This window comes from Schistocerca cancellata, chromosome 3 (genome assembly GCF_023864275.1).
Source record: "Schistocerca cancellata isolate TAMUIC-IGC-003103 chromosome 3, iqSchCanc2.1, whole genome shotgun sequence".
In the NCBI taxonomy this organism is placed as follows: Eukaryota; Metazoa; Arthropoda; class Insecta; order Orthoptera; family Acrididae; genus Schistocerca; species Schistocerca cancellata.
The window spans coordinates 585607667-585632259 of record NC_064628.1 but is presented as its reverse complement, the minus strand read 5'-3'; the positions used below and the strand labels follow the sequence as shown (position 1 = coordinate 585632259).

The window sequence follows — 24593 nt, the reverse complement described above, 5'->3', positions numbered from 1 at the left end:
AGAAGAGGAAAAGTGTGTCCAAAGCTTGCACCCCCTCCTCCTTGTCCCCGAACAAAAGTAGCAAGGTGTGGAGGCTTTCAGTGGCTTCATTTAAATGCAAGACCCGGACAATTCCTTTCTGGAAAAGTTCGTCACGGTGACGAGACTTGGTGTTATCAAGACGAACCTTCAACAAAACGATCAAGGGCAGAAATTTGCGTGAACATAACTAACATTCAAACAAATGTGACGCGTGAATTGAACGATATCCCAAAGGACGTTTCTGACAGTTTCTTGTGATTGTATGGACTGCATGTGCGTTGTGACTCAAGTACGGGGGCCGGGGGGAACTATCTTAAGTTTTCTCTTTTTTATTAATCCCGCATTGAAATTTTTTGGACTGACGAGGTAAAGTTACCGTTGCATGTTTTAAAGATGCGTTTTTAAGGTAATCATTGCCCTTCTAGCCAGCGAAATCTCCAAAAGTTTGTTGTCGTCTTAGAGATGGGTATTTTTCATTTGCTCGCAGCGAACCACATTTGTATAAGACGTAGTACATTATCGTATATTGGATCCACACTGCCTCGTAATGTGACTAAAATGTCGTATTACTTCAGCGTCCTTGCAGGGTAGTACCTGGAGAGCGTCAGTTTCCCATAACAGAGTGCCACGTAGCGTGTCTTGGGGACAGCCATTTGTGATGCGCTGCAGGCGCCGCAGGGCCTGTGTGCTCAGCCAGTGTGTCGAGGAAAATTCCAGGTTGACGTCAGCAGAGTCCACAGCTATCGCTGGCCATACAAAGGTCAGTCATTAAGAAACAAAAGGAGATGGCTATCTACGCCACCAAGGCAGAAACAGCTTTTATTTTATTTTTTATTTTTATTTTTTTCCTGTCCCTAGGCTCTACGTTCACGCAGGAAACGTTGCGACCGTGAACTACAGAAACAGTGTGATGCTATACATCATCAGATTTCACAAGCTGTAGCCGACATTGTAGCAGTGACATTGATGAAATGCGGGTAGGGTGCTAGAGCGAGCAGGAAATTGGGAAGATTAACAGCGACACACATTAAAGAAGCTCGAAACACAGATTTATGTGTGGCATATATAAGGGCGTTCCATTAATGGAGCGCAATTAGTTTTAAGTTGTGAGCCTATCGCTATAGCAGCACATCCGTCCGTAATTTTTGAGTAAATTGCTTCGCTCGTTTCTGTGTACAGCGGGGATTTAATTTTTCATTGCATCATTGTTTGCTAATAACATGTTTTTGCCATACCGCAACGACTCGGTATTTCCAAAGTGAAGAGCAAGTTTACAGATGCAGTAAGTACATTGATCAGTAGAAAATTATCACCTCCGACCTACTATCGAAATAAACCCGTCAGAGCGATAGCAGCGTCACCTGGTGAGGAATGACAACTTGTCAGCCACACGCACGATGCATGTAGTACCAGCAGTGAGCATGCATGCTGTCCGTTGTACAATGTGGAAGGCGCGCGATCTATCTGAGTTTGACCGAGGGCAGACTGTGATGGCTCTGAAGCTCGGCACGAGCTTGTTGGAAACTGTACGACAAGCTACGTGTTCGAGGAGTGCTGTGATGAGTGTCTTCAACACGTGGCGAAACCACTTCCGGACGTCGTGAGGTTGGGCGCCCACCCCACATTATAGATGCCGTACGTCGTAGTCTGGGCAGGCTGGTAAAACAGGACAGGTGGAGAACTGTGGCGGACCTAACATCAGATTTTAATGCTGGGCGAGTACAAGTGTGCTGAACACAGAGTGTACCGAACACTCCTAACGATGGGCCTCCGCAACTGACGAAGCAGGCATGTGCCGATGTCAACACCACAAGATGGGCAACTATGGCTGAAATAGGCACATGACCATCGGCATTGGACGTTGGCGCAACGGCAGAACGTTGCATGACCTGAAGAATCCCGCTACCTTCTTCATCATTGGAAGGACGGGAGTCCTTGAGAGTTGTACTGCGGGATGGAGGCAAGCTGGCGGCGGCTCCATTACGCTCTGGGGAGTATCCCATGGTTGAGCTTGTGCAAGACACCACGACGGGCAAGGAATATCGTGCACTGGTTACAAACCACGTACACCCGTTCATGACGATGCTGATCCCTGACGGTAGTGGCATTTTTCAGCAAGATAATGCGCCAAGTGACAAGGCCTGGAGTGTGATGGAGTGGTTCGAGGAACACATTGGCGAGTTCCAACTGACGTGCTGGACCCCCAACGCGCTAGGTGTGAACCCGATCGAACACAGGAATGTGACTGAACCTGGCGACAGAGCTCAACGCCCCCCTGCCCGGATTTTTGTGTGTGGAGATGTCGTTCCAACTCCCTCCATTGCTCCCAAGCCACACGCGCCAACACTGTTATCCGTGCCAAAGGTTGACATACCGGCTGTTAGGAAATGTGCTGGCTGATTAGTGTATAAGTATACAGTCACACCAATAGGAAAGCAATCGCAGCGTCGTGGTGCTTGGAGTGAACTGCGATTTGACCGAACAGGTGACCGACTTGTGAGTTCGCATCGTAAGAGCGCGTAGACTGTGTACACACGGGCTAAGGCGTGATCCGACACAACATTCATTACATGTTAATTCAACCAGCACACAAACGTAGATATTGCAGTACATCATGCAAGAAACGACCCGATTACGCCTACAAATAGGCACATAAACATCAGCATGGTGACATTTAATCGATTTCAAGATATATATAATTCAGACGAGGATATTCATTGATCTCTGCGGATGCACGCCAGCCTCGAATTCTTACGGGAATCGGCAAAATGCATAGAGTAATTACGATAATGGGCAAGGAGTACTACGTCAGTAGCGTGTGGATAAGTTGAGAGTTTGGATCTGACGGCAGGGGTGACAGAATAGTCCCTGCAGATGCAATGACAGCTGTGTCAAGATGGCTTAGTGGTCAGAGCATCTGCCTAGTAAGCTGGAGAGCTGGGTTCGAATTCCGGTCCGTCACAATTTTTCAACTTTCCCCGATGTTTTCAATCAACACCCACTCACAGCCAATGTTGGTAATTCGTTTGTGTCGTAATCCATTTCAAAATGAATCGAAGACCCTGCCAGCCTCGCTCTCCACTACAGTCTCTAGTACTGGAACGATTAGAATGATAACCGCGTTTCTCCTCGTGGACTTTACCCGACGTGAAGAATCTTCGAATCATTCGCGGTGGTGCGGCCGGTTAAATCTCCTAAAAGCACATAGAGGAGGGTTGGAACTTTAATAGTGGCAACTATTCATTTACAGCTCGTACAAAACAGATAAATGTTTCAAAGTTTTCAAAAATGGTTCAAATGGATCTAAGCACTTCTGAGGTCATCAGTCCGCTAGAACTTAGAACTACTTAAACCTAACTAACCTCAGGACATTACACACATCCATGCCCGAGGCGACCGTAGCGGTCGCGCGGTTCCAGACTGAAGCGCCCAGAACCGCTCGGCCACCACGGCCAGCGTAGTGATTCCTTTAGTTTAGAAATCGAGTTGAACGCGCGAGGGCTTAAGTCAGGGGAGTGCAGTAGGTGGTATAGTACTTCGCAGCCCCATCAGTCAAACAAATCAGTAACAGCTTGCACTGTACGTGCTTGAGCATTGTCCTGCAAAATGATGGTCAGGGCCTGCAGAAAGTGTCATCACTCCTATTTATAAGCTGGTCGTAGGTTGTGTTCCAAAAAATGCTCTTTAGGCTGCATGCTTTCGACCATCCATGGTGTTATCTTCCATGCATTTATATCAGATATGTTTGAATTACTTGTTTTACGTATTCTGTAATTTCTTTTTTGTGTTTCTTTAAGTTGATGCTTGTGACACAAATAAAAAACGGTGATTATGGTCGTACAAAGAGACAACCAGTGTAACAGAGCGTTTCTCTCTCACATTCGTATAGTGTGTAAAAGCCCATGTAGATGATCAAACTATTTTTTTTTTAATTTCGCCTGTTTATCAAATTGACTGGCAATGTGCTGCTCTGTTTGACTTGTTTGTCTAACGAAGAGCGTGGTGGACGTGTCTGCGAGAAATTATGGTTGGTGGCCGATTTCAAATACAACTTACGCTTGCATTTGTCAAACAAAATCCAGTTGCTCGCTAGACTTCGTAGATGTCGGACCGTACGCATGTTGTTTCGGCGCACAAATTGAGCGAGAAAGTATTTGTGTTGTAGTTCAGATCGACGTATCGTAATTTCCCAGAGTTGTGGAAACTAAAACAATGCGACAAGGAATGACGATAATAGGCCATTACAAAAATGGTAGATGTATCACAGAAGGAAGACATAATGAATCAAAATAACGTTCTACGTATGACGTATAAGTGGGTGTCTAACGAAATTATGGAATCACGTGTGTCCGGTTCTTCCATCAATTATTTGTATGTTCCCAAGTTGTAATACCTTAATGAACTGAAATTTTACAAATTTTATCGTTTGATAAATCATTTATAACTTTTCATGTTTCCATAATAATGTCACTGAGTGTACAATGCAGAACAAAAATTTGGCATTTTCAAAAACTGTTCCAGTTGCTAGCCATTCAAAGTTATACATAGTCGTTGAGCAATTGAAATAGACTTTCGCGTAACTGTGTGTTCTTTTTCAATATGGGGGCGAAAAAAATCTAGCGGGTTGTTAAAAATTAGTCTCAGCATTCGGAGAAAGTTCTCCTCTTTCCTTCTATATACCCGTCTAAGGCTGTCTTCGTAAGGCCCCTCCATCTTTCTTTAACATATTTCGAAACCAGCTTCTTTTCGTTCTTTTTATTACATCCAGTAATTTTCTGTGCTCTCCCACTCTTCTAAGTAAATCTTCATTTTTCACTCCATGCAACTTTGTCTTACCACCCACTACCGTGTCCACATAGCCTTGACCTATCCTTCTTTCTGAATGTCCGCATTTCGGAATCATACGGGAGCACAAGCCATTACAAAATATTTTATTATCATTTTCCTTCAATCTTTGTGCATATTGCTGCAGAAAATTCTCCTCTTCTTATAAAATGACTCCTTCGCCATTGCTATTCTGTTTTTAATTTCTGTATGCTCTTCCATTCGGCTTCTATCCTGCTTCCGAAGTTGGTAAAGTTTTACAAATGTTCTAAGCCTTCTGCATTCAGCATTATATTAAATTTTTTATTTCCTCCTAGAGATATTACTTTTGTTTTCTTTGTACTGATTTTCATTCCATAAATCTTGTCTTTAGCTTCGGTGGTATCCACAGTATCCTGTTGCTAGGAGGACCATGTCGTCTGCAAGCCTCGTACACCATATTCTTCTTCTTCCAGTTTTTACCCCCTCATCATCTAGTGCACAGTGTTCAACCACATTTTCTAAGTATAGACTGAAAATGGTAAGACTGACAGCAGCCTTTTCCTAGTTCTAGCCAATTAGTACTTTCCCCTCTCACTTTCATTGATGCTTTTTGAATTAAATATAATGAGTTTATAAGTCGCCTGGATTTTCAGTCCACCCTCTTTTCCTTCATTATAGTTGCAAGATTATACTACGCCACATTATCAAAGGCCTCTTCAGAGTATGAAACACGTTTATAAGTCTCCAGAATGAGATTTTCACTCTGCAGCGCAGTGTGCGCTGATATGAATCTTCCTGACAGATTAAAACTGTGTGCCGGACCGAGACTCGAACTCGGGACCTTTGCCTTTCGCGGCAAGTGCTCTACCAACTGAGCTACCCAAGCACGACTCACGCCCCGTCCTCACAGCTTTACTTCTGCCACTACCTCGTCTCCTACCTTCGTAACTTTACAGAAGCTCTTCTGCGAACCTTGCAGAACTAGCACTCCTGAAAGAAAGGATATTGCGGAGACATGGCTTAGCCACGGCCCGCGAAAGGCAAAGGTCCCGAGTTCGAGTCTCGGTCCGGCACACAGTCTTAATCTGCCAGGAAGTTTCACTTTTATAAATCTGTTCCCTTCTCAATAAAACTCTCTCCCTGTGTTCCAAATCGCTCTTCAGCCAGATTCTCCTCCTGAAATGGATTGACCCGTCCACAATTTAGACCTGAATCCAATCGAAAACCTTTGGGAAAATTTAGAACCTCGCCTTCGCTCCAGATTCCATCGTCCGACATCACTGCCCTCTTTGCTTTCGGTTCTTGTTGAAGTGTGGGTTGCCATTCCGCCGAGGACATTCAGACACATAATTGAAAGTGTCCCCAGCACAGTTCAAGCCACCATAAAGGTGAAGGATGGACTCTCCCCATATTAAAGTCCACTAATAATCGTCTGCATACTTCTGATCAGATAGCGTATAGGTCAGTATCGTGTACACACAGTCTGGACGAGAAAAATCGCCTCTCCACTCGAGATCCCCCCATGACCTCCTGGCCTGTTGCCTGAGCTGTAGCAACTGGTAGCCAGACACACGCGGCTGATCATGTCGCGGATTAGCGGCCGCGATACCGCTGGCCAGTACGCAACACGAGTTTCGCAGGCGTACAACGTTCGCAGCGCCTGCCGCATGTAGCTAGCCGCCCCGCAGGCCGAGCTGCCGCGCCTGCGATTTGTGGGACGTCCGCGTCGAGATAGCGCCGACAACAGGCGCAGGCGCTGGCGCAGCCGCTGCAGCCCGCCGCCGTTAGTCCGACTCCCAGCAGCTCGACGCACGTCTGCACGTGCAGAACCGCATGCCAGCATCGGTGACTTGAAGCCTCAGCAGCCATAACGAGCGACAAGGTTTTCAGTGACGACTTAAAATACGCCAAGTGGCTCGCTGGGCAACGAAACCCAGATTTCCCATTATCTTATTCTACACTGGAGAGCCAAAGAAACTGGTACACCTGCCTAATATCTTTGACACTATGAATCCGGCAGGACTGTCCAGAAATCGGTAAAGAGTACGAGGGGTGCAGATTTCTTCTGAACAGCAAGGTGCAAGGTATCCCAGATATGCTCAACGATGTTCATGTCTGGGGAGTCTGGTGGCCAGCGGAAGTCTTCCTGAAGCAACTCTGTAGCAATTCTGAACGTGTGGGGTGTCGCACTGTCCTGCTGGAATTGCCCAAGTCCGTCGGAATGCACAATGGACATGAATGGATGCAGGTGATCAGACAGGATGCTTACCTACGCGTCACCTGTCAGAGTCGTATCTAGACGTACCACGGGTCCCATATCACTCCAACTGCACACGCCCCACACTATTACACAGGCACCACCAGCTTGAACAGCCGTCTGCTGACAAGCAGGGTCCATGAAGTCATGGGATTGTCTCCATACCCGTACACGTCATTCTGCTCGATACAATTCTAAACGAGACTCGTCGGATCAGGCAACATGTTTCCAGTCATCAGCGTCGGTATTGACGTGCCCAGGCGAGGCGTTAAGCTTTGTTACTTGAATATTCATGCCTATACCAGTTTCAGTGTAGAAAGGCTCTCATTTGACCTCAGACTCATTATCGTCCAATATGTAGTGGCAAAGGTTTGTAGCATTATTTCTCATCACAGAAAGGTATTAGCAGCACTGAAATTAACGAAGACTTCGACTTAGACTCACAGAAGAACCTTTTGCATTACCAAACCCTCCTACATGTTTTATACTCTCATATTACGATGTATCAAGAAATCGAAAGTCACCTCTGCAGGAGTCAATATGGATTTCACAACCAAAGATGAAGTGAAACTCGGCTCCCTCTCTTCGTCTACTGGACCCAGGATGCAGCAGATACCGACGAGCAGAGCAGCTTTCCTAGATTTGGTTCAAAACGGTTCAAATAGCTCTAAGCACTGTGGGACATAACATCTGAGGTCATCAGTCCCCTAGAATTAGAACTACTTAAACCTAACTAATCTAAGGACATCAAACACACCCATGCCCGAGGCAGGATTCGAACCTGCGACCGTAGCGGTCCCGCGGTTCCAGACTGAAGCGCCTAGGCCGGCCGAAGTGGCCGTGCGGTTCTAGGCGCTGCAGTCTGGAACCGCGGGACCGCTACGGTCGCGGGTTCGAATCCTGCCTCGGACATGGATGTGTGTGATGTCCTTAGGTTAGTTAGGTTTAACTAGTTCTAAGTTCTAGGGGACTAATGACCTCAGAAGTTGAGTCCCATAGTGCTCAGAGCCATTTGAAACATTTTTTGAAGCGCCTACAACCGCTCGGCCACTCCGGCCGGCAAATGCAGAGGTCTTACTCTTGTTGGAGGGATGCCCATTTCACCGTCAACATTACTGTAACGAATTGAACGTAAATGGCAGAAGGACCCATTATTGTACGATTGTACAATTGAAAAACAGCTTCCCGAAGCAGTCGCATCAATTAAATATCTGGAAGTATGCGTACGGAGCGATATGAAGTGGAACGACCACATATAAAACTAATAGCAGGTAACGCAGGTGCCAAACAGAAATTGATTGGTAATTTCCTCAGAATGTGTGGGTCACACACAAAAGAGTTAGCTTATATAACCCTCGTCTGACCCACAGTTCAATATCGAGCGTCAATCTAGGATCCGTACCACATAGGACTGACTGAGGAAATAGGGAAGATCCAAATGGAACTGAACGTTTACTTACAGGTTCATTAAGTAAGCACGAAAGCTTCACAGAATTTATCAGTTAACTGCAGTGGCAGACGGTGCATCACGATTCGGTTCACTGTTAAAATTCTGAAAATAGTAACCAATATTTTGCTTACCTCTAAACATATCTTGCAGGAAGACGATGGAAGTAAAATGAGAGAGATTCGGGCTCAGAGGGAGACATAAGTAGTCGTTTTCCCGCAGACTATTCGAGACAGGAACAGGAAATGAGGAAAGGTATAATGGTACACAAAGTACCATTTTGGCTCGCGGAGTATACATGTAGATGCAGAGTTACTTTTTTTATGCCTCTCTGATAGCCAAGCAATTTGATCGTCATGATTTTGATACTAATCGAACTTTAATGTGACACATATTATAATGAAAATTTTAATATTTCAGTCCGGCTTTCGATCTTTCTCACCTGTGGCGAAGATATCACTACCCAGAATCACATAATGACTAATCGATTTTCATAACTCAGAGGAAAAAGCCGCACTGAAATAACTACACGCAAAGAGAAGAAAGCAGTGACGCTTAATTACGAGCAAAACACCGCAGCTTGTCTGCAAATCGCATTGGACTAGATTGTTAAACGTCCAACGGCGAATTCTTATTTCGAGTCTTACAAGCTAGTCTATTACAGTATCCAGTATTAGACGTAAAGGTTAACACGGCTTTGGAAAACGTGTGATCAAAGAAGTCGGAAAGAATGGACAGCAATCCTTAGGAACTTCTAGGATCATTGGAAGAAATGTTAACTAAATGACTATTCAAGTTGATGTATAGGATCTGTATGAGTACAGAGACACACCATCAAACTTTCGGAAAAAGCATCCTCCATACAGTACACAATGTAGCAAGGACAAATAAGTGCAAGAACTATCGCACGATCAGCTTAACAGCTCATTCATCCAAGTGGCTGGTAAGAATAAAATGCAGAACAACGGAAAAAAATTGAGGTTCTACATCTACATTCATACTCTACCAATCACTGTGAAACGTATGAGAGGTACTTTCCACTGCAACAGTAATTGGGGATTTTTCACATTCCAGTGACATATGAAGCGCGAGAAGAGTGATCGCATACACGCCTCTCTGCAAACTACATTAGTCTAATTTTCTCTTCGTGATTCCTAAGAGTACATGCTAGATAGCGGTCAGTTTCGCTTTAGGGAAGATAAAGACAAAAGAGCAGCAATTCTGACTTTGCGCTTGATAATGGAAGCAAAACTAAAAAAAAAATCAAGACAAGTTCACAGGATCTGTCGACCTGAGAAAAGATTTCGGCAATGTAAAATGGTGTAAGAAGGTCGATGTACTCAGGAAAAGAGGTGCAGCCTGTGGGGAGAGACTGGTAATATACAATTTATACAAGAACCACGTGGGAGTAATGAGAATGGAAGACCAAGAGCAAGTGTTGAGATTAGAAAAAGTACAAGACAGGGATGCAGTATTTCGTCTCTATTCTTTAATCCATACATCGAAGAAGCAATGATAGAAATAAAAGAAATGTATAGAAATAGTTTTAAAATTCCGAGTGAAAGCGTATGAATGGTGAGAGTCGCTGAGAGCACTGCTATTTACAGAGAAAGTGTGGAAAAACTGATGGAACTGTTAAATGGAATGAACAGTCTAATGAGCACACTGTATAGATCGAGAGTAACCCTAAGGACGATCAAAGGAAGAAGAACACTACAAATGAGCGACAAGCAGAACACCACGAAATAGACGGAGGAATTCTGCTATATTGGAAGCAAAATGACAAGTGACGGACGAAGCAAGGAAGACTTCACAGGAAGTCTAATACATGCAAAGGGGACATTCCTGACAAAAACAAGTCTGTTTGTACCAAACATCGCCTTTAATTTGAGGAACAGGGTAGTCTAAAGCATCTTCTAATACATAATGGAAGAACCAGAAGGTAGATATTGAGAAACACAAATCCATGTTAAGAGAGGTGCAAGGTGACGTTGCACCTTCTAGCCGCTGTTGTTTAACTCAAACGGCGGAGAAAGGTGAAAGTCACTAGAGACAAATATTATTGCCAAGATTCCTGATGGCACAGACCCCTGGCAGTGAAAAATGTTTCAAATGACTCTGAGCACTATGCGACTTAACTGCTGAGGTCATCAGTCGCCTAGAACTTAGAATTAATTAAACCTAACTAACCTAAGGACATCACACACAACCATGCCCGATGCAGGATTCGAACCTGCGACCGTAGCGGTCCCGCGGGTCCAGATTGTAGCGCCTAGAACCGCTCGGCCACCCCGGCCGGTCTGGCAGTGAAAGACTTACACCAACTGAATGAAATGGAATAAGTATACATTTCACAGAAAACCTCTTACGTGTAGCCAAAGTTGACAATGAGTAATACAGAGTGGTTACAGCAAAACTTTCGCTACTTGGGAGGCCTCCGATAAAAAAACTAATGATCGCAGAGTAATGAAACTTTGTGTAAACATTTGTAAGGGCAAGCGGAAGAGAAATGACGATTATACCACCAAAAGAAACAATTTCCACACGATAAGGTAGCATTTGTTAATTGGATACTACATTTACGATACACGTTACAAACGTCGCGAAATGTGACGACCATCTCCATCCACGACGACCTGGAACCGCACTACAGATACCATTTCACAGTAGAACTTTGTGACTGGTGGACCATGGAATGTTCAGGCATCGTGTCACAGCTCGTGCACTGCTTGAAGATAGCACATTGCGTTCAACATTCTCAACCAAGAAAACAGTAGATTCTCCAACTATTTGTGGCGCATATATATGGCGGTCGGCCAGTCTCAGAAGTAATTCCCAAATCGCCAGTTAATTCGAACTTCTAAAGCACGTTATTCAAAGCCGGTGCGGGACGAGGAATTCTTCGTGTTCCTTTTACTTGTCGATACTCGCGAAGAGCCGCAGAACTATTGCTTTTATTTGATAAAACAGCTTTACGAGCAAATCCTTGTTCACCTTATTCAGACCCATGTTGAATGTTTGCAACTGTAAAGAACACTGATACTTGTGTTTCAACCTTACGTCGCCGTACCAGCACCGGCGCCTAGCGGCAATCATGACACTTCCACTACTAACAACGCCAATCATGTACAGTCTGAACATCATGCCTATAAATTTAGGTACCCATACGGTCTCTGCGTCTACCTTGGCTTAAGAAGCGAAAGTGTAATCATAACCAACCTGCACGAAGAAGAAAAGCGATATGCTTAACGTTACAGCATGGGCAGTCCGTATGAAATTTACAACTATATAAAAACTTTTGTTTACTTTTGTACTTTATTTCATTCTTTGAGTCTTATTTCCACTGGTGAACGGAAATGAAAGTTTTTTTATGTCTTTTAAACAATAAGAAGAAACAGAAATGGAAGTAACTCCGTGAACAAAGTGAAGTTGCCCTGTCGCCATGTAGATCCTATGCCAACAGCATCAACTTGAAGCCGTACGGAGAGATATGGAATTAGCATACCGCTTTCTGAGCACCTCTGGGAGAATATATCTCACCCATGCAGCTTCTCAGTTACCAGATGCGGCTGAGTGAACCCCTTTCAATGCGTCACACCAATGAAAAATGCCTGGCAATACCGGGAAATGAATCTCGTTCCTCCGTGTGACAGTCAGACACTTTGGCAGCTCAGTTACAGAGATGGACACAAAGAATAAATAGAGTAATTAGCAGAGAATTAGTAGACAGTATGTTGCTTCATATTGTATCTTAGTATGTAAGCTTATTTCGGCTTTATTGCCTTCATCAGTACATCTACAGTATCGGGAGGTCAAGACGGCGAATCACACAATTTCTGATGAACAAGAAAACCAAAGCACGGATCCAAGAGATACAGAGATATCTGGAAGAAATGAGAATACAGGAAGCAGATATATACAACAGAGTGAATTTTAAATAAAAAATTCAGGCCCCCAAAGCTTTCGAGGACAGAACAAGACCCAGAACAAAATCATCTTGGACAGAAGGGAGCTGAGGACTGTAGTGTGAATCCCGAATCGACGGGTTCAAGTAAGACCACACCGAACTAGCGCCCGATAGGGCAGATCTAATGTTCATTTCGCCATCTGCATCGTACAGCCACGTCAAGCACTATGTATAGGGAAATGGATGTGTTTGCAGCAAGACACTTATCTGCACGGACAGTATGGCGACAGTGTCAGGAGAACAGTGAGCACTGTTAGGGTTTTCTTGGAGGCAGAGTGGTGTACCAACAGTGGTATGCCCAACCGTGACACTGAACGCAGCACTGGCACCACATTGTCTTTTCAGACTCGTCCTAGTTCTACGTACAGGTTAATGTTAAGAGCTCTACGTGTGTGTAGTGCTTCAAGGTTGGTGTGAGCCGTCTGCGGTTCGGCAGTAGTGAATACGATCTGCCTGCCACACTTGCGGACTCAAAACACTATTAATTTTAGCAGATGTTAGAAATCTTGTAAATTTACACCACTACAGAACGGAACTTGCATTGGTAAACACTCATGCTACTCAGTGAGATGCAGGTGACATTTAAGTACCAATAAACAACCCCGAAAAATCCATAAACGAAAGGAATGAAACAATTATGTTTCCTGATTAATAAAAGAATGTTTCACATAATAGCCTGCTTTTACTCCGGAACGTCGTCACAGCGAGTGCACAGTTCACATATATTGAGCTGTATGATGATATGTATTTACAGAAGAAAGTATCAGCTCATCAGATGGTTGAAGTTTAGTGATTCAAAAATAATAATGAAGAGAAACTATGTAACAATTTACCATGTCATGGACAACAATATTACTGCCCACGGAGTTATAAACAGAAAGAAATTACCCATCCATGATATGAAATTCCTGTCTAGATTGACTGCACTGAATAAATGCTAAACGCACCTGGATGCTTTGTGAAAGACTGCTAGTCAACAGGCCAATAACGTTTCAAAGTCTGAGCATTTCGCAAAAGCAATAATACTGGAGAAGATCCATTCACCATCCCAGTACAAGTAAGTCACTATAAAAAAGAAATTCACATCGTGATATAAGAACGCAAATTCTGAATTGCGCAGAGGGAAAGTAGAGCAAATGCTAATAACGACATTTACTCAAAAATAACAGCAAAAGAAGAGCCGCGCTGGGCCGCAACCTCGCGATATCTCAGCGATGAGACATCCCACGACCTCCAACCCGACTCCATTTGACTCGCCTGTATGTTCCTCACCGCTCGTCTATGCTACTGGTGGAGGGGAGGAATCCCGAGTTTTGCCATTGAGATAAAAGAGAATTTTCCCTTAACTTCAAGATTCAGGGACAGCCTGCAGAATTTTCTCCAAAAAAACTTGTTGTATTTCCACAACACTGACTACAAGTTGGTACTGGATGGGCTTACTCCCTGATAGGCTGCGCACCGTAATATGACTGTGGGTCTTTCTCTGCAAATGCTTCTAAGAAAGACCAAGGGCATTTCTATATCCCCCCTCCCCCAGAGACCACTTGTTTACAGCTCAGATAACGTGCCTTATGGTATCCTGTAGGCCAGGTCTACGAGTCGGCCACCCAGTTCCACCTCCGCTGAGCCAGTCGCCAGCCAATCTGTGCGTGGGCACACTGCGACTGTGTGGCGGTCGCTACCTGCCTCCAGTTACCAAAACAGAAGCGATAATGACAGTCTGAGGTGGCAGGTAGAGGTTGGGGCCAGGAGGTAGCAGTGTGCTGGTGGAGCTGATGCACCCGGAACCTGAACCAGTCCACCATAAAATCGTACGTACAAAGGCGAACGTGTTGGGGCAGACCAGCTCAGCAGAGGGGATAGGCCAACTACTCGGCCTGGGAACGGGTGGCTTACCTCCGCCAGCCTTCTGAGGTGGCTCTAGTGTCCTTGGCGGTCCTGAAGATCTGTTTCCTGTCCACCCGGCGTCCTAGGCTTGCAGCTGGAATTTATCACTGCGTTCCAACAACAGGGAATTTAAACTTCAAAAGTCCTGTTCCTACATCCAGAAAATTTCGGACAATACAACAGTATTAATTACATTTATGGTCGCTTAGCAAAATGTGACTAACCAGTTACGTCACAACGGCGTTACGGTAATCATACACTTGTGTGGAGGCTGCAATGGAACGACTGTTGCCAGATAGCGTCTGGAGTGATCGTAAGGAGTGCCACTAGGTACCTAACATGGTCGCCACTGATCCCATAGATGGTAACTATGACAAAAAGCGTTTTATTTCTGACATTTCAAAGCTGGTGGCTGTGATATATCTTATAAATCTCTGCTGTGTTAACTCTCAACAAGATACTGTGAGGTCTACACAAAGTCGTTGTACCAGCTGGACTGCTGATAGCACTTTGAAACACATGAGTGTTTCTTTCCACTGATTTCATGCGAAACTCAATACTCGACGCTGTCTATTTGTCGATACATGAGATTTATCTAGTCTTGGTTGAGCTGTGAACGTTCTTGCGCGTTCCCAGTTTACGATCGCATCACTGACAGTCGACATGAGGAGCTTGAGAAGGACTGAAATGTCCCTGATGGATTTGTTTCTCAGGTGACATCCAGTGACTAATCCACATTCCAAGTCATTTATCTCTTTTGATCTCTTCGTTACTGCTTCTCTACTGACAACATAATAGACTCCTAATCCGTGTTGATTGCAATTTTTTTTTATTCATATGACCGGTTTCGGTTCACTCAGAACCATCTTCAGATCTGATATTTCAGTTACAGGAGTAACCCGTCCAAATCCAGCAACTTTCACATGCTGCGTCACATCATTATTATAAAATCACTGATTGTTGTTATCCCATCAGATATTATGTCTGTTTTTACAACAGACTCCACCTTTTTTTATACTGGCGTATCTGCCTATCGTGACGTCTGGTAGCGAATTCCGCATCACACAGGAGCGTCTGGGAACTTTTCATCAGATACTGTATCTGGAATGGAGGCCTGTTGTGACAGCTACGATGTGGCCTGTGTGTGTGTGTGATCGGTGCCCTGAGACAGGGAGGCAATGCCGGTCTCGTTGAGCGAGCTGCGACTGGGCCGAGGTGGGCGCTGAGATGCACGGGCAGAGGTCGTTAGCGGCGGCGCGGCTCGGCGGAGCCTACCTGTAAGTAATGGGCAGAGCGCGGCCGCCATTAGCGCAACACGCCGGCTGCCGTATCAGCCGCGACCACACCACTAGCGCTGCGTGTTTACTGCTTCGTGACGCCGCCAGATAGCGCTCCCGCCGTCGCTCTGGACCACGTTTTGCTGCCCACTCACAACTTTCCCCACTGCACACGCAGACGCTCCTCTTCCGCTTCAACCTCACTCCTCGCAAGGAGACCATACAGCCGTCTTCCATTTTCTTCATACTTTTAAGATTTCACTAAAAAGGGTGTAAGACAGGAATGCAGTCTTTGGTCACTACTGTTGAATTTACACGTCGAAGAAGCAATTACGGATATAATAGGAAAAGCTCAAGAGCGTGATTAAAATTCAGGGTGAAAGAATACCAGTGATAAGATTCACTAATGACATTGCTACTCTCAGAGAAAGTGAAAGTGAACAAGGAGTACAGGAGCTGCTGAATGGAATGAACAGTCTAATAAGTACAGAATATGGATTGAGAGTAAACCGGAAAAAAGACGAAAGTAGAAGAAATGAGAACTGCGAGAAACTTAACATCTGAATTGATGGTTAGGAAATAGACGAAGTTGAGGAATTATGCCTCCTTGGAAGCACAAAACCCATGGCGAACGAAGTGAGGCGGACATAAAAAGCAGACTGGCACAGGTAAAAGAGGCATTCCTGGCCAAGAGAAGTTTACGAGTATCAGCCATAGACCTTAATTTGAGTAAGAAATTGCTGAGAAAATACGTTTGGAGCACAGCATTGTAAGAGGTGTAGTCATAAAGTAACGCGACTATTGCTGTAAAATATTTTATTTCAAAAACATTCATGTTTTGTTATTTCTCCCCCCCCCCCTCAATATACTCCCCCTCCCACTCCTCCTCCTCCTCCTCCTCCTCCTCCTCCTCCTCCTACAACGCTCCTGGCGAATTTTCCATTGATGGAAATAGTGCTGAAAGTCTTTGAGCTCTTTGATGATTCAAGTCTTGTTCCTTTTTAACGCAGTATTGACCTTGGAGAATAGGTAAAAGTCACGTCGTTCTGCGTCAGACGAATAATGGTGGAAGATCAAACACTGTAACGCTGTATTTCACTATAAACCTCTGAACAGACAACGCAGTTTGAGCACGTGCATTCTCTTGATGCAGAACCCACGACTTAAAACAACCATTATCGCTTTGAATCTTGATTTGCACATTTGATCTTTTCTCGCTCTTCGTGAAGTTGGGTACTTCCAGTGCATGGATTGGTGCTTAGTTTCTGGATCGTAAGTGAAAAATCCAAGCTTCGTCACATATTATCACCCTTTTCACAAGCTTCTTTTTGTTCGATCGTGAGAATTTTCGGTGGCAGTTTCGCACTTACTTTTCCCATGTTTAACTGGTTATGTAATATTTACCTTAAGCATTCTTTGTCAATTCCTGCAGCTTGAACAATCGATCGCATACTCAACTGGCGATCACGAAGAAACAGATTACGAACTTTTTCGATATTTTCATCCGTTTTTGTTTTTGAAGGGTGTCCCAGGCATAAGTCATCTTCAGCTTCTTCTTAATCTTCTTGGAAACACTTGAACCACTCAAAATACTCGGGTAGGTCGTAAACAGTCTTCGCCATATACTTCTTTTAGTAAAAAATAAGATTCAGTAGTAAATCTTCCAAGTTTCATGTGAAATTCGTTGCTCTGTTATTACACTTACATTTTCCAGGCAAAACAGAATAATAGCCCTTACACAAACGAAGGCCACCGCCACACTGATTTGTCTACAGACAGCAGAGATGCCGCGTTTGACTGAAAGGTTCAAAATTCAAATGCCTCTGTGCAATATGAGACTTAACTTCTGAGGTGATCAGTCCCCTACAACTTAGAACTACTTACACCTAACCTACACTAAGGACATCACACACATCCCTGCCCGAGGCAGGATTCGAACCTGCGACCGTAGCGGTCGCGCGGATCCAGACTGTAGCGCCTAGAACCGCTCGGTCACCACGGCCGGCCCGACTGAAAGGGCTTCACGCTTCTCAGCTATTGGTCGTTCATCTTTAGCGGATGTCTACATGCTCTGTCAAAATATCTGCTCCGTTACTTTACAGGTTACCTCGTATGACAGTGAAACATGGACAGTCGAAAAACTGGACCGAAGAGAATCGGATTGAGATGTGGTCATAAGAATGAAAGTTAGGTGGACTGATACGGAATGAGGGAGTTATCCACGGAGTCGGCGAAGAAAGGGATCATATGGAAAACACTGACAAGAAGAAGGGACAGGGTGGCAGGACATATGTTGAGACATCAGGGAATAACGTCTGTGGTCCTAGAGAGAGCTTCAGAGGGTAAAAGCTGCGGTGGAAGAAACGTATTGGAATACATTTAACAACGTGGGGTGCAAGTGCTACTCTGAGATGAAGAGGTCAGCGCAAGAGAGGAATTAGTGGTAGGATTTTACAATGTTTTGCAAGAATTTATTTAACTACAAGTGAGAGGTATCGACTCTTATCGATACGTGTGGTTACACTCTTTGACTGTTACCCTGAAACGGCTTCGCAAGTGGTCCGCCAGAGGGCGTTCATGGCGAAGGCCGAACCTTTTACAGGCGGACCAGGAAGTTTCCAGCTGGCAACTGGCGTCTCCAGTCCGAATGGACAAGCCGTGTGGGTGCCTCCAGCAATGCGTGTCCCAGTCACCACATCAGCGTCGGGGCCTGTGTGAGTGCAGAGAAGAGGCGAAGTGGACAGCTGTATATCGCACAAAGGAATGGTTGGGTCGCGGGGGGCAGCCAGAGGAAGCAGAGTGATGTACCAGTTGCCACTTGAGACAGCCTCTGTTGGACCAAACAGAACTGGACTTGTTGAGCACGTTTCAGAACATTGCTTGCGCCACAGAACACTGTTGTTTTTAATAAAATGTTTAGTGTGTGAATGATATTTATTTGGCAGCCTGCCACTCCCCAACCACCTAGTAGCTCACTGCCCCTTTCTATGATAGGGAAACATGATTCCATGGAAGCTGGACATGTTAAAAATTTCAATGAAGCATCATTCGTGACAATATAAAAAGCAATTGTATTTGCAGGCAGAGACTATTTGTGGCTTTTGTGTTTTAGGTATACTCTTGTTCACGGAACAAAGGGCTATCCTGGCCGTAATGTATTTACAGAAGGAGCAGCTGCAATGTAAGCTCCGGATACGTAGCCAGTCGGGAGAGGGAAGCGCTGGTGAGCTGAGTGCGTTGTTGTCAGAGGCAGCTGCGTGCAGTGTCGGTGAGATGAGAGCCGCTCTGTCTGTTTGTGCCACCTCTCTCCCGAACGTAGGCGGAAAAATATTCAGTTCTTGAAATGTAGTAGTCCGTCCCGTGTGCAGGTATGTTGAGTATAAGTGTAAAAATGGTTCAAATAGCTCTGAGCGCTATGGGTCTTAACATCTGAGGTCGTCAGTCCCCTAGAACTTAGAACTACTTAAACCTAACTAACCTAAGGACATAACACACACATCCATGCCCGTAGCAGTTGCGCGGTTCCGGACTGAAGCGCCTAGAGCCGCTCGGCCAGTACAAGTGTAAATTAACCACTGGTATAACCGTTTTCAAGAGTTCAATGTAGTTAACAGGTTGCGACAATTAATGAATTGCGGAATACAGTTACGGAATTACAAATGAAGTTGTTTGCATTAGAGTGGGGCGCCACTTAATTTGGCTATAAGGAGGAGGTCGCTCTCTCTCTCATGAGAATACGAGTGATATCAACAGCGGGGTGAGAGGGACAGTCAGTGAGTGTGTAGTGCATCCCTCTGCTAAATTGCCCGACCAATTTTGCCGATGTTTTGGGGTGCTGATAATCTGTCGATCGAGAATGTTAAAGAAATAGATTTTGTCGTTTCCTGTTATCTTGCAGAACCAAGCTGATATTTTAAACATCCAGAATTCAGGAATTTTTCAGATTTGTACCACTTGTCTCGTGTCTGTGATGAATGATTAGTGCCATCTCGTATGATCGTGGTGAATTGGGTGTATTACGAGAAAAGATTGTACGGGGAAGACTGTCAACCAAGGTTGGGAATGACTTGACTAGTCAGCATTTCTTTCATACGCAGGGGCGCAATGGCACGTTGGCAGAGTACATGAAACAACAACCACCGTGTGACTCTCAACGTGGCAGGTCTTATGAGGGATGCGATCAGATGATCTTTTACGAATATTATTTTCTAAGAAACCTTTAACTTTTGCTGATTTGGATAAAGCAGTCGCTAGTATAGAAGCCTCAGGTTTCCTGATGAAACACGTGATGACAGAAATCCTTTGGGTCCAACTGAATGTGTGATGCAATGTGTGTATACACCTAATTAGAGTGATACCTACCGAAAAAACTAAATCGAACTCAGTGGACGAAAAATCTTTTTCCAACAGCATACTTTCAGCCTTAGCATTTTTAGGTGCTGTAGTCTAAAGGTGACTATCAAACGCAATATCGACTTCTCGTGAAGCGGAGGTCACGAATTCTAATACCGCCCCTCGGCTACAATTCGGGCTAAGTACGTCAATTAAAAATATTCGAATTTCATTTATAGAATACACTGAATTCAAACTTCAGCAGAGCGAGCTAGCTAAATATTAGAAAAATCAGAGCCCTACTCATATGAAAATACAGGAGAAAATTCAGTAAGAATTCTACAGTTTAAAAAGTACATACGAGATTGTCTGCTTTCATACTTTGGCGGCAGCAGAGCCTGGCTGTCATGCTGATGGTCCCAACAGACAGAAGATGACGCAAGGCTCCAAGCATCGCATGGCCTTAAACACATCTGAGAATAGATAGGGGGAATCAATCATGGAAAGTCGGCATCAGAAGAGGGAGCAAGATGAATGGGACATTTAATCAAACATGCAGTGCTAGTTAACCTGGAGGTAGTAGAATTTGTCTGTCGCGTTAATGAGTGTGGTGTGTGTGTGTGTGTGTGTGTGTGTGTGTGTGTGTGTGTATGTATGTGTGTGTGTGTGTGTGTGTGTGTGTATATGTATGTGTGTGTGTGTGCGTGCGTGTGTGTGTGTGTGTGTTGTGAAGGTACAGATACGAGGAAAAACAGCTTAAAGATATGGACAACATCAAAAAGTAGAGGAAAAGAAGTTGAGTAAATGATCAGTAAATGGGACACGAAAAGAAAAAGCTGCAGCAAATCCATGGTAAAATAACAGCAACATTTGCGGGGTGAAGCAAGATAACAAGCAGTTCCAGATTGTCCCTACTAGAATTCTTTTCTTCTTGTTCATTTTATGCCGTATTCTCACGGGGTTAGCAAGGTAATTGTTGGATGTGGCCATATTAATGGTCGAGGGTGAGGCCAGGTGCCCTTCCTTCCGCCACCCCTTCCCCTCCAGGGGCAGAATTTGTGCACCCTAACTGTTTGCCTCCAGTGTAATGGGAACGTTATCTTAATATTTGCGAATCATGTAACTGAGGCGGGACGTGTATTCCAGCTCAGTGTTCACCTACTGAGTTGTGCGAAACCGACGAAAAACCACATCCACGGTAGCCAGCACGCCGAGCCTCGTCGTTAATCCACCGGGCATTCCGGTGGCGGTGAGGCTCCCCGAATCCCAGAAGCGGCGTACTAATATGCGCGCATTTCCGGGTGGGTTCTTCCTCGCTACCAATGTTCTATGATTTCTGAGTAAGGACAATGCATTAAGTAAAAGTCGCTTAAAGTTGTTCTGGAGCTGTCTATGGTATCCAGCTATAACAGCAGCAAAAAAATGGCTCTGAGCACTATGGGACTTAACATCTTAGGTCATCAGTCCCCTAGAACTTAGAACTACTTAAACCTAATTAACCTAAGGACATCACACACATCCATGCCCGAGGAGGGATTCGAACCTGCGACCGTAGCAGTCCCGCGGTTTCGGACTGCAGCGCCTAGGACCGCACGGCCACCGCGGCCGGCTAACAGCAGCACATTCAACTTACTGACACTCGATTTAAGCTTTATGTGGGGAGTACCTGGTTATAGTTATTGATCGCGCTTTGTCTAGAGGTGGCAGATATGGACCGTGGCTGTGTTGGACACTGCAGAATGGAAATTGTGGAGACATCAGGGATTACTCGTTACAAGAAGAAGAAAAGAAGAAAAAAAAAGTGTTTGAAATGCTATGGAACTCAACTGCTAAGGTCATCAGCCCCTAAGCTTACACACTAGTTAACCTAAACTATCCTAAGGACAAACACTCACACCCATGCCCGAGGGAGGACTCGAACCTCCGCCGGGACCAGCCGCACAGTCCACGACTGCAGCGCCTGAGACCGCTCAGCTAATCCCGCGCTAGAAAAGAAGAAGAGGAAGAAGAGCACCATGGGTGCTGCACGGCACGGCACAGTTCGCTGATGGCGCAAGATCGATGGCGCATCGTTAGGAAGCGCTGCCGGCGGGCATCCATCAACGATGACGGAGACGGCCGCGCCACACAAACACCGACGGGGCGCGACTTCACTGCGGAAAACAGCCGTCCGGACGTCTCCCACACCGACGACGTCCTCGGGCTAAGGTGCCTTCGCGATCTTCTCCGTGCGCGAACTACGCCAGAAGAACGTATGTCATCCAACGTGATAGTCGAGAGACATCATACATTGAGGTGACAAACGTCATGAGGTAGCGACATGCACGTATACAGACGGCGGTGGTGTCACACACATATGGTATAAAAGGCGGAGCTGTCTCTTGTACTCAGGTGATTAATGATAAGTTTCCGACGTGACTGTGGCCGCACGAGGGGTATTAACAGACTTTGAACGGTGACTGGTAGTGCGACATTCCATTTCGGAAATCGTTTGGGAACTCAGTATTCCGAGATCCACAGTGTCATGCGTGTGCCGTGAATACCACATTTCAGGCATCATCTCTCACCACGAACAACACAGTGGTCGATGGCCTTTACTTAACGACCGAGAGCAGCGGCATTGGCATAGACTTGTCAATCGTAACAGACAAGAAACACTGAGTGAAATAACCGCAGAAACCAATGCGGGCGTGTGACGAACGTATCTGTAGGACAGTGCGGCGAAATTAGGCAGACTACCGACGCGAGTGCCTTTGCTAGAAGTACGAGATCGCCTGCAGCGCCTCTCCTAGGTTCGCGACCTTTCCGGTTGTACCCTAGCACTCCGTCTTCAGGCCACAAGTGGCCCATCCGGACCATCCGACCGCCGTGTCATCCTTAATTGGGGATGTGAATAGGAGGGGCGTGTGGTCAGCACACCGCTCCTTCTCCCAGTCGTTATGATGGTTTCCTGTGACCGGAGCCGCTACTATTCGGTCGAGTAGCTCTTTACTTGGCATCACGAGGCTGAGTGCACCCAGAAAAATGGCAACAGGGCATGGCGGCTTGGATGGTCACCCATCCAAGTGCCGGCCACGCCCAACAGCGCTTAACTTCGGTGATCTCACGGGAACCGGTGTATCCACTGCGGCAAAGCCGTTGCCGGTTGTACCCTAGACTACTGTAAAACTGTAGGCTGGTCAGACGAGTCCCTATTTCTGATGTTAAGAATTGATGACAGGGTTCGCGTGTGGCGCAGACTCCACGGAGCCATGGGCCCAAGTTGTCAACAAGACAATGTGCAAGCTTGTGGGCTGTGTTTACATGGAATGGACTGGGTCCTCTGGTCCAGGTGGACCGATCATTGACTGGAAATGGTTATGCTCAGGCACACGGAGACCATTTGCAATCATTCTTTGACATCATGTTCCCAAACGACGATGTTATTTTTATGAATGGCAATTTGTGTCATATCGCTGGGCCACAACTGTTTGCGATTGGTTCTTGAAGAAAATTCTGAACATTTCGAACGAAAGATTTGGCTATCCAAATCGTCCGACATGAATCCCATCGGACATTTATGGGACGTAATCGATTGGTCAGTTTGTGCACAAAATCCTGCGTCGGCAACACTTTCGCAATTATGGTCGGCTATAGGGGCAATATGGCCCAGTATTTCGGCAGGGGACTGCCAACGATTTGTTGAGCCCATGCCACGTCGTGTTCTGCACTACGCCGGGTACAAGGAGGTCCGACACGATAGTAGGAAGTATCCCCTGATTTTTGTTACCTCAGTGTATATTGTCTCGTAGAACGAAATTTGACTCTACAACGGAGTGTGCAATGATTTGAAACTTCCTGGCAGATGCAACTGTGTGCCGGTCCTTTGCCTTTCGCGAGCGATTGTTCTACTGAATGAGCAATGCAAGAACGGCTTACAACCCGCTCTCACAGCTTCTCTTCTACGTCCTAGATTCGAGTCTCGATCTGTCCCACAGTTTCAAAATGCCAGGTTATTTCATATGTAGTCTATCGGGCACTAGTATTGTACAATTATTTTACTATGAAAACGCGGGTTCGTTGAAAAGTAATGGGTCCCAATTTTTTATGTGAAGACTGCTCAGGCTTTTTAAATGAGACAAAGGTTATCAACATCCTACTTCTTTATTCTTCATGTCTACATATTTGCCGCCTTATGAAATTAGAGGGATCCGAATTGTAGCGTCCATCATGGTGGTGTCTCACGTAACTATGTAGGTATGACAGAAACATTATCGAATTAGAAGAGTTCGACCACACATGGAGCACCCTCCCCTTCAGCATAGCAATGCCAGACAACGCACGAGCACTGCGACAATCCGACGACTTGGGTTCACTGTCACTGAGCATCATCCACAAAGTCCTGAATTGGCACCATGCTTGCCTCGTACCTGCCTGTACCCCTTTCCATGAAATCATTTAAAATTTAGCGCTTTAGCCATTCAGCCTCAGCAACCGAATACATGCTCAATTCATCTGGCCATTTCCTGCACTCACTCATAGCAATTCTCTGTAAAACGGTGCTTAGTATCAGGACTCTCCGAAATCTCTTTCCCAGGGGTACCGTGAAACACGTGCTTT

General features: G+C 45.4%; 1 pseudogene; it reads right to left on the bottom strand.

Moving 5' to 3' along the window:
• Nucleotides 1–23019: 23019 nt before the first annotated feature.
• Nucleotides 23020–23137, bottom strand: LOC126177928 (5S ribosomal RNA; annotated as a pseudogene).
• Nucleotides 23138–24593: the final 1456 nt, after the last annotated feature.